Source organism: Akebia trifoliata, chromosome 1, assembly GCF_017979445.1.
Source record: "Akebia trifoliata isolate Shusen 1 chromosome 1, ASM1797944v1, whole genome shotgun sequence".
In the NCBI taxonomy this organism is placed as follows: domain Eukaryota; kingdom Viridiplantae; phylum Streptophyta; class Magnoliopsida; order Ranunculales; family Lardizabalaceae; genus Akebia; species Akebia trifoliata.
The window spans coordinates 19,937,805-19,949,487 of record NC_141375.1 but is presented as its reverse complement, the minus strand read 5'-3'; positions in this window follow the sequence as shown (position 1 = coordinate 19,949,487).

Here is an 11,683-nt window from a genome sequence, read left to right as displayed (position 1 = left end):
CTTGGAATGCTAACATAAATATAAGAAACATGTCCATATTTTGAGGCGCCACTTAATACCTCAAGATTTGATAAGCAGGTTTGTGTTAGTGTTTCGGGGATGCCACTGATGGTATCAGAGCATAACATTAGATCCATATGGGATACAAATCTACTATGTTTTGAGGAGTTTGCTGATACCACAAATATTATAGCGATAATCATAAAGTATCATTAGGAATTCGATATCCGGGGTCATTAATAATTTCTTATTGGAATTAGGAGTTCTTCCATGTCTAGAAGTTTATAGAACCTATTAAGCTTAGGATAAAATTCTAAGTTCATTCTATTAGTAATGAAAATAGTATTCATTACTAAATTCTTAGTCAAAATAGTAATTAATGCTTTCTTAAGAGTGATTTTGATTTGGTTATGAGAAATGCCCTGTTTTTTATACAAAAGATTACTGAACTTGTAGATTAGGAAAGATACAAAGAAATAGAGATATAACTAGACCCATGAAAATGATTAAACTGGTGGGAAAGATCTATCTGGGTCGAGTAAACTTACTAAGATAGAACAATTGACTGAAGCAGTCTTCAAGTTATCTTAGAGTCAAGTTCGCATGGAAAAGAGATAGTCAGATATGTTTGAAGCCTAAATGATTCTGGTGGGACAACTAACAAAATGATTAGAGAAGATAAAAGAAAGGCTCGACCACCATTTTTGGGATAAATCCCAAAGAGATTAATGGATAAGTATCCTACTACATGAAAGACTACAAGAGAAAGTAAAAATAGTACAACCACCGCCTTAGGCCCTGATATAAGGAAGGCAATTAAGATCCAATAAAAGACACAGTTACAAAACTAGGAAAGTCGCATAGAAAACAATTATACATAAAAAGCGAAATTATAAAAATACCAACTCAATGGATGGAAGGATTTTATAATAAATAACGGAATATACTATTAAATCAGTCGAAAGATAAAGTTGTGGCATGTTATGAATGTGATAAATTAGGACATGGAGGAGAACAATATTCGGGTCGACGTCAACCGATTAAAGATGTGTCGTTCAAACAGATGTTAGACAACCCAATTTAGGGAACAATAAGGTCACCAAGTTTTAACAAGGTTGATAACGTACTTATACCACCCCAAACAGATTGAACTAGTGGTCCAAAATGAGAGGGAATGGAATTATAGATGTCCAAGGGACAGACTAGTTAACCCCAAACCTCTATTCTTTCTAGATCAAACCTGGCCAATAAGTCAATGTATTCGAGGCCAATCGCCCCTATATCAGTGTATCCACAATATAGAGCTCCTCAATACCGAGTTACATGGTTTCCCCATCACTGAGTCATAGAGCAATTGGGGTTCCAGTGGTGCAAGCAAGGCAAGAGGAACCAACAAGATAGGTTCAAAGATTACAAACTCCAATCTACCAATTGCTTACTTCACAGAAACCTACGAAGTTGAGATTGTTGACGTGTTACGTGTGTAGTCAAGTAGTATATATCAGGAGAAAGTGCCTATTATCACAATCACGAGCAAGGATTATGACCCAAGAAGAGGTACCTATTCCCAACAAAGTTTTGATCTAGAAAGAATATTAATTCTTCTAGATCATACACTTCTACTAGATTGCACGGTTACTAGAATTAGAAATTATTGATACAGGCTTAGTAATGAAACTAGCCACATGGTGGGGAAACCGTCAGGTAGCCTAGAGACTATGCCGAAATTGTGTAATTAGCGTATAAGAGCAAGATAGGATTTCTAATCTCATGATAGTAGATTCGTGGTGATTGACTTTATCTTAGGGATGGATTAGTTAATAAAAAACCATACCCATGTCGACTGCTTTGCGAGGTCCATTAGTGTTAGGAGACTATGATAGTCGAGATTCAAGGTTCAGGAATCCAGATACAGAAGATGTGGTTCACTATACAAAAGTTGAGAATTTTGAGAGTCTTAGAGATAGAGAATCCAATAGATCTAGTAGAGATTTCGATAATGTTTTTCTAAAAGAATTATCGGATTTGTCACCGTGTCGTAAAATAGATTTTTCTATTGATTTGGTACCAGGCACGATGCTTATTTCTATTTCACCCTATCGAAGGACCCCGCTAAAAATGCAAGAGTTGAAAAATGTAGATTGATGAGCTTATGAGCTTTGGGTTTATCTGACTGAGTTCCTCACCTTAAGGAATATCGATTCAATTCGTCAAGAAGAAATATGAGTCACTTCGATTGTGCATTGATTATCGAAGAAATAAATATCCCATTCTGTGCATTGATCATCAATGCACAATTGAAGTGACTCATACCGAATTGAATACCCCCTTCTGTGCATTGATAATCTGTTTGACCAACTATAAGGTGCCCAATATTTTTTTAAGATCGATTTACGATCTGGGCACCAATAGTTGAAAATCTAGGAGGTAGATATCCCGAAGATTGCATTTTGGACCAAGCAAGGGTATTTCGAGTATCTAGTAATGCCTTTGATGAATGCACTACAGCTTAAGCAGGTTCACAACAAGTTCCATGTGTCCATGCTGAAAAAGTATTTACTAGATCTTTTACACATGGTTGATTTATGGGATTTAGAGGTAGACGAAGATATGTCCTACAAGGAAGGTATAATGCAGATACTTGATAAGAGAGTAAAGCAACTCAAATCTAAGTCTCTCTTTTTAGTAAAAGTATTATGGAGACACTACAACGTCGAAGATTTTACGTAGGAGAAAAAGTCAAAGATGTAGACTAAGTATCCAGAAATATTCCAAGACTAAGGTATAACTTTAATTTTGAGGATAAAATTTTTATTAAGGAGAGGAGAAAGTAATACCCTGATTTTTTTTATTCGTATCTCTTGAAAAAATAAATAGTAGAATTTTAAAAAAATTCTAAAAGTGAGATTTAAGGTAAAATTTTAGAATTTTTTTAGTCATTTTTAATAAAATTTGACTTCACCAATATAATTTAGCGTATAAGCACGCTCAAATGCGAGTCCAAACAAAAAAATACAAAATCCTCGATTTTTGAGTTAAACCAGACTAAAAAAATGAATTTTTGTTAGAGTAAGAATTTTTAAAATCTGATCATACTATTGGTCTACAACGAAAAGTTATAGAAAATGGAGTATTTGCTTGTCATTTTTGGGATCTAAAAAGTCGAATTATCATAAAAAAACAGAAACAACGTCAATTGCAGGGTCTGACCGGACTGAAAAAATGAATTTTTGTTAGAGATATAATATATAGAATTTGACCACACCATTAAATTCGCAACGAATAATTAAAGAAAATAGACTATTCACTCGTCACTTTTGGGGTATGGACAATCGAATTATCGTCAAATGAAACAATATTGAAAATATCGATTTCGTCTCGCCAACTTATTTAAAGAATTTTTAAATAAAAATCACTATTCATTGTCTCTCCAATGTATATAAATCAACCAACATTTTTAGGAAGAAAACGTTGATTTTTGACAACTTATTATCGTCGCTACGTCGCAAACGAGACGTTGTTGACTCTTGACGAGAAAGAAAAATGTCCATAACATCAAACTTTACAAATGCCAACAATTTTCTTTTCTTTTTATCTTCTCTTTCTTCTTGTTCCATCGAAATACCATCGAAAATATAATAGGAGTTTCGACCCTTCAACCTCAAATTTAATTTTCTTCGAGCCCAAATCATTCTCCACCGTAAAAGGGAAAAATGACAACGTCATTGAAATCTTCGAAACCACCGGACCCGATTCAAAAACCAATCTTCTCGATATTAGATCTGCCTTAATTTTCATGTTGATCACCTTGATTTCCATTCACAATATTTAATCCTATTGCATAGAGATTGGTAGGGGACTCTCAATTTCTATTCATAATCGTAGATTTTGAAAATTGCATTTAAGATTTTTAACGAAAATTTATAATATGTTTAAAAAATGTAGAATTCTTTTCATTATCTCAAATTCACGCCAAGATCTTCATGTTTGATGGGTTTAATTGTACTTTATGACAAATTACACATATATAGGACATTTTACCGGGTTATTTTTGTCAGTTTAATCTTATGCACTGCTCATACCCCATTTTGATCTAATTTTTATAATTTTTCAATGTAAATAATATAAATGAATTATAAAGTTTGAAAAAGTGATTTAATATTCAATGAACTTGTAGACACCTCAATTTGAACGGGCCACTTCTCGAAAGGGCCCAAAAATATTGATTTTCCAAATAAATGGGCCAACGGGCCTAAAGGGCCCAAGTCATTGAAAAGTGACATTTTTACCAAACCGAGGCCCCTAAGACCTCTCAATGGTTTAGGAGGCCCACCAAAAGGACTCGGCCTACCTTACGCTTTCCCAATATTCACCGCACTGCTTCCAAAATCAAAAACGCCAAATTTTCGATAAATTTTACCAACGGCCCTAAAAAGCCCGATTCGCCAACACGTGGCATTTTTGATCAAACTAATGATTGCAAAAATCTAAAAAAATTTAAAAATTAAAAATGTGAGACTTGGGATGTCTACCCCTTCTTTACTACCACCGCTCTGCCTCCGAATCCGTAAAAAACCATAGGCCCACCTAAGGCCTACAAGCCCTCAACACTTTCCTAAATCAATTTCTCACCTTACCCCTAACCTAAAATCAATCCACATCACCAAAATCTAAAACCAACCTATACCCTCAAAATCCATTCCAAAATAACCCCCAACCAATTCTAAAACCCAAAACATTTCATAACCCAAACCCACAGCCCAAAACACTCCAAAGCCTCAAGCCCAAATATAATCCAATTCATATCCAACCCACAACCCTAACCCATCAACCACTACCCACATCAACCAATCACCATCTTGATAATCAAAGATGACACATGTCATCACCCCATCTCACCTCCCTCACCCAACTACCTACCCCATTAATTTGCTTTAAATCCCATCTACCCACACATCAAACCCATCACCTTTCTCTCAAATCAAATACATCTACCCACACCCCTAACTTATACCTCCCCTAATCTACCCTCATCATTCCTTACAAAACCTACATCTACAACCTAAACTTACACCATCCTTTCAAGTCAAACACTCAACCTCTCCCATCAACCTATCCCAACCCTTCATTTCCACCCACTTTAACACATGACATCATTTCCTTCACCCTCCCAAAATATCATCAACCACCTCTTTAAATCCTCCATTCTCTTAAATCAAATATCATTTATTCACAATCACCATCTTAAACTCACATCACCAAACACTCCACCCAAATGGGTTGGGTAGGATCCAAATCATTTGGGTCAAAACTCACCCATTTAACCTCAATTCCCTAAATACCCTCCAATCTCCTCTAAATTACACCCACTTCTTTCTCAAACTCATAACCATTCTACCCTTTGTCTTCACTTCACCCCATTATATCCCTAAAATAACTCCTCAACATCTATAAATACCCTCCTCCTCTTCCCAAAAATGGCCCCCAACTTTCACTACAAAGTTTCTCCCCAACTCTCTCTCTACTAACAACTATCACCCCTCTCACTGAGAAAATCCTCATCAATTCCCTCACACTAATCCTCCCCAAGTCTCATAAAAAAAAAATCACATACTCATCATCTCTTCTTTACTCCTTCAACAAAAAAAAAGAGTTGTATTTGCTTAAAATACTAAGGACTCAAGAAGACTCAAAGACGAAGAAGAAAAGAAGAAAGAAGATACAAGGTGGGTTCAAGGCAACCCCCCCTCTCTTCTACATCCTCTCCTCTTCCCCCTTCTATCACCCCTCTCCCCTTCATTTTATTTTTTAGGATGAATGGACCCCAAGGCTAAAGGTCTATAAGGGTCATTTCCATCAATGGAATGACCCTATGATCAAGCCGAAAATGAACCCCTATCTAGGGTACAAATGCACAACACGTGGCACATCATTTTTCGTATTTTTTTAATAAAAAATGACCGAGTTGAGTTGAGGTTACCACTCTTTAGTGGGGAGAAAAGGGTGCCTAACACCTTCCCTTTTCTCCAATCGAGCCACTTACCCCGAATCTCATGGTTTGATTAGTTCCTATCCATCGAGAGTCGCTAAAACATCAAAAATGTCACTTTTTCAAAAAAAATGTACATCGGGTGACCATTCACACCTACTTATAATATGAATGGTGGCGACTCCAAATCATCGTAGATGTGGTCATCGTAATGACGAAATCCCGATTCTACAGCTTGGCGACTCCACTGGGGACTAAAGGCTCGACCCTCGTGTCAACTCGGTTATTTTGGGAAAAAAAAGAAAGGTTTCAATTTTTTTTTATTTATTTTATTTTGCTAAGCTAACAATATTGTGTTGTGTTTGTTGTATTTATTTTTTAGGTAGGTTTCCTTTATTTATTTACTCACTTGAAGAAAAAAAAAAAAAACAAAAAATCTGATTTTCACTTTATTTCTCCGATTATGTCCTTTTAAGCATGCGTATCATCAAACAAATGAAAAAAAAAAAATTCTTTTTTGGCCCAAGCCAAAAACCAGAGGCAATGTGCCTCAAAATGGGTATAAAAAAAATAAATAAATAAATAAAAAGTCGTTTTTCTTCTTTTTTGGCCGAATGGACAGTCAAACTTAAAATGATCATAACTTTTTCGTCCGATCTCCGATTAGCTATTAGTGCATATCGATTTGGGGTAGAACAAAATTTTCTACCAAATGTGACTAAGTCAGCAACATTTTAACAACTCAGAATCAATTTTTGAGCTCATTTACTATCGTTTACGCTATCATTTCCGTTTGACGTCTCGTCGCGATACAAAATGAGTAGGAAAAAAAAGCATAAAAAAGGAAAAAAATTTGGCCCAAGCCAAAAACCAGAGGCAATGTGCCTCAAAATGAGCACAAAAAATTTTTATTAAAAAAAAATTAATTAAATTAAAAAAAAAAAAGTTTTTTTTTTCAACTTGTTCCTTACATCAGTCTTGGAAATTTTCCTTTTGGAAATTTTTTTATTTTAAGTTTTAAAGCTTCAAAAGATCAAACGGATCATCTTTTTCAAACTCAGGGCGTACCGCTCACCACTTTTTTGATGATCAAAATGAAAATTCAAGGTGATCATCGGTTGGATTATAATAAAAAAGGAGAAGTTCTTTTATGATTAGTTCATTCGTAAATTAAAAAAAAAATGATTGAAAAAAAAAAAATCGATTGGTTGATGCTTAACTATGAATGTGCAACCCTTATAGACAAATTATCTAAAAAGTTATGATCTGGCCAACGGGCCCACTCATCTGGAAAATGCCCCGGGCACACCCTATCCTATTTGCACACACCACTAGCACGTTTACTTTACTGTATTGCACGCTTGCACGTCCCTAATAGCCAACGTGGCACTAGTGCGTGGCCCGGTCTCCTCGGAGATGCGACGTCATTCATGAAAACCACAACTCCAATCACGTACCGTAAGGTATATAAAACTGGGGCATCAATACCGTTTGATCAGGTGATTCTGAAAGGTATATTGATACACCCACGTTGGAGCGACCTGAGCCTTTGTCCTATTATAAGCCGCACGGTCACATGTCCCGATTGCCAACGTAAGTACTAGTACGTGGTCGGGTCCCCTCGCGGGATGCGAAAACCATTTATGAAAGCTACAACTCCTGACTCGTACCTGTAGGTATATTAAAAGATAATCCAAGTACATCAATTGCACTTCTTGGTCAAAATCACTGCCTAAGCAAGATCCTGCCCCGTTGTAACTTACTGTACGAGGGGGATAGACTACGTCTATTCTAGACGAGAGGTACTTAAGTGGGCCCTTGCTCAGCATCGTGTGCCACCTCTCAACTGGGGATCAAACTGGCTGTTTTTGGCTTCAGAGAAGTGAATTGAAGTTTTAGATTGTTACCTATACGGTATATCAAACCAAATCACCACGTACCGTCTGATTGAGTACGCTTGAGAAGTATATAGGTGTGCTTGGGCAAGAGTGGCCAGATAAAAATGCATTGCAGTAGTAAGCTTAGAGTCTAGAAGCCTTCCCTGTAAGTCACGACTCAAGCTCATCGAGGGTGTTCCCGGATTGTTGAATGAAACCTGATGATTGATGTATGTGAATGATGTAAATAATGAGATCAAAGTGTATGATTGTCTTCAAGGGTCAAAATTTTGTTAAAATGGGTACACCGACCCAATAAAGAATCCATTTCTTGCAAAAATTCAATAATAACCCAGTCCATCTTGATCCAATGATCAGGATAGGCCGGGCCATTTAAATCAAAATGAAAATCAAATTTTTAAAAAAGAAAAGTGTTTTCAAGAAAGTGTTTTCCATAAGAACAAAGATTTTCAAGAGAAAAGTAAATTTACATTGACCTTGGAAATGTACTGAACTATTCTCTTGTGTCAACTCAGGATGCTGGATGCAGGCAATAATCCAATCGACCAATTGGTCAAAACAACCATCACGGGGATGCATACCATAGAGAAATTCAACTTTGCAAAATTCATGTTGAGATGCGCTCTGTACTTCCACGAGTTTGAGATAGATTGGAACCTTTTGCACGCTATGGCTAAGCGTTGGAATCCTTATCTTCACATCTTCCACATTGGGCATATGCACTTGTGTCCTACTCATGAAGACTATTGTGGCATCATGGGGATATCTACTTCAGGTCCTCTAGTCAGGCCTTCATTGAAGACAGGATATTCTGGTGACCTTGCCACAGGCCTAAACATTTCAAAGGAAGAAGCCAAGGCCTTAGTCCGTAACGGGAGATTGGATTTAGTACCCTTATTGAGTCCATACCACTCACGTAGTCATCCCATCAATGTAAAACCAGAAGCTTGGAGAGCCACTAGAGACTATCGATTGTGTTTAGGGATCTTAGCCCAATACATACTGACCTCCAAAAGTGAGGGTCAAACTGTTCCTGAGTCTTTCATAGACATAGCTTCCCAGCTCTCTAGAAAAGCCAATCCCGTACCTCTTATTCTAGCTGAAACCTTCTCAGGTTTGGATGCCATAAAAAATGGTGAGGGAAGGGATTTCAAAGGAAGCCCTCACCTACTTTATATGTGGCTCTGCGACCGTCTCAAAATTGTGGACATTCCTTCAACCCTCGAGTATAGGTCAGAGCACTTTTCCAAGAGAAACATGTTAGTGCGTCACAACTCAGTCAAGGCTTGGGGCAAATGGTTGGATTCTCGTCTTGCACGTCATATTGGTTTGAGATGCCCTTGGTGGATGACGGACTACCCTGTTTTAGGTACCAAAGGATCCTATTATGTCCGTTTGATCGGACTAGATGAGACATCTTTTTACCAACCTGCTTTGATCCCAGAACAGTACGGAGTACCTATAGAGTTTTCGCTACCTCAACACAAACAATTCTTTTCTCCCAAACCATTGACTGAAAAGTTAGTACATCTCATTGAGAAGGCGTGGAACAAACGCACCTTAGGATATCCAGATGGACCAGCAGAGTTCAAAGAGTCAGTCGTTAGAACTAAAAGAAGCAAGTCTAATTGTCCCAGCAATCCTGATGACGATCAAAACAAATCCAAGCGTCCATGTAAAAGAATGTAAAATAGGGTTATTTGAAAGTTGTAATTCAATGAAAATCCTATTTGTCAAACAATTTTCAATAAGTTCAATGAAATTTCTTTCAGTATATTTGTGGATAATCATGGCATAAATGAATTGTTTAATGGGTTGGTGTACAAAATTCAAAATGTAATCTTCTTTTTCAAAATGTCTTACCGACTCCGTTCGATGCCAGCTCCATGTTGATGTAATCATTTTAATTTTACCGACTCCGTGTCTATGCCAGCTCCGTGCTGAAAATCTTTTTTAAAATGCTTTACCGACTCCGTGTCGATGTCAGTTCCGTGCTGATGAAATTTCTCTTTTAAAATGTTTTACCGACTCCGTGTCGATGCCAGCTCCATGCTAATGAAATCGTTTTTAATTTTACCGACTCCGTGTCGATGCCAGCTCCGTGCTGATGAAATTTCATTTTTTCAAAATACTTTACCGACTCCGTGTCGATGCCAGCTCCGTGCTGATGAAATCGTTTTTAAATTTTACCGACTCCGTGTCTATGCCAGCTCCGTGCTGATGAAATCTTTTTTAAAATGCTTTACCGACTCCGTGTCGATGTCAGTTCCGTGCTGATGAAATTTCTCTTTTAAAATGTTTTACCGACTCCGTGTCGATGCCAGCTCCATGCTAATGAAATCGTTTTTAAATTTTACCGACTCCGTGTCGATGCCAGCTCCGTGCTGATGAAATTTCATTTTTTCAAAATACTTTACCGACTCCGTGTCGATGCCAGCTCCGTGCTGATGAAATCGTTTTTAAATTTTACCGACTCCGTGTCGATGCCAGCTCCGTGCTGATGAAATTTCTTTTTCAAAATACTTCACCGACTCCGTGTCGATGCCAGCTCCGTGCTAATGAAATTTCACTTTTTCAAAATGCTTTACCGACTCCGTGTCGATGCCAGCTCCGTGCTGATGAAATTTCTTTTTCAAAATGCTTCACCGACTTCGTGTCGATGCCAGCTCCGTGCTAATGAAATTTCACTTTTTCAAAATGCTTTTACCGACTCCGTGTCGATGCTAGTTCCGTGCTGATGAAATCGTTTTTAAATTTTACTGACTCCGGGTCGATACCTGCTCCGTGCTGATACCTGCTCCGTGCTGATGAAATTTCTTTTTCAAAAATGTTTTCCCGACTCTGTGCCGATGCCAGCTCCGTCCTGATGAAACTACATTTTTCAAAATGTTTTCCCGACTCCGTGTCGATGCCAACTCTGTGTTGATGTAATTCTTTTTCAAAATATTTTGCTAGTCCCGTGTTAATTCCAACTTCGCGTTAATGTCGGCTCCAAACCAAAGAACTCTTTCTTTAAAACTCGTTCGCTTTAAAATAAATAACTTTTACCCGACCTACTAAAAAATGTCAGGCATTTTTTTTTTGTAAACAAAATAGTAATGCTTGGTCTTCTGTACCCAAAGGTGGCCAAACGAAAGAAGTATAAAACACCTGAGAAGCCTCCGTATTTCCTTCGATCTACATCAACTATGAGCAACTCAGAGGATCCACAACCTGCGACAAGTGAACTTGCCGAAGCTAATGCAATGATAGCGAAGCTCATAGAAACAACGAAAAGACAAGAACAAATGTTGATGGCTGTTTTTAGTAATACTAACTTTCTACAAACACAAGCCGCTCAGCACCAAGCATCTGGATCAAATTCGGAACCCCTTGAACAGACACGACCAGATCAACAGACCACCCCACCTCCTACAATGCCAATGTATCAGGGCCCTCCACTTTACATCCCACAGAATCAACCACCCCCGGTGGTAATCCCAGATGATGAGTATGACTTCAGGGTGCCTGAGGCCAAAAATGTCACTGATAACAAAATGGCCCAGCAGATAGAGTCTCTCCAAGAAGAAATGAGACGAATAAAGGGTGCAAATACTTTAGGAGGGACAAGATTCAGGGACTTTTGCTTTTATCCTAATGCACAGTTGCCGGCCAAATCAAATGTCCGGAATTTGAGAAGTACAATGGGGTGGGGTGTCCTCTGTCACATCTAAAACTATACTGCGGATCCATGTGCCAATACGGCGAGGATGACAGGCTACTGGTGCAGTTGTTTCAAAGAAGCTTGACAGGGCCT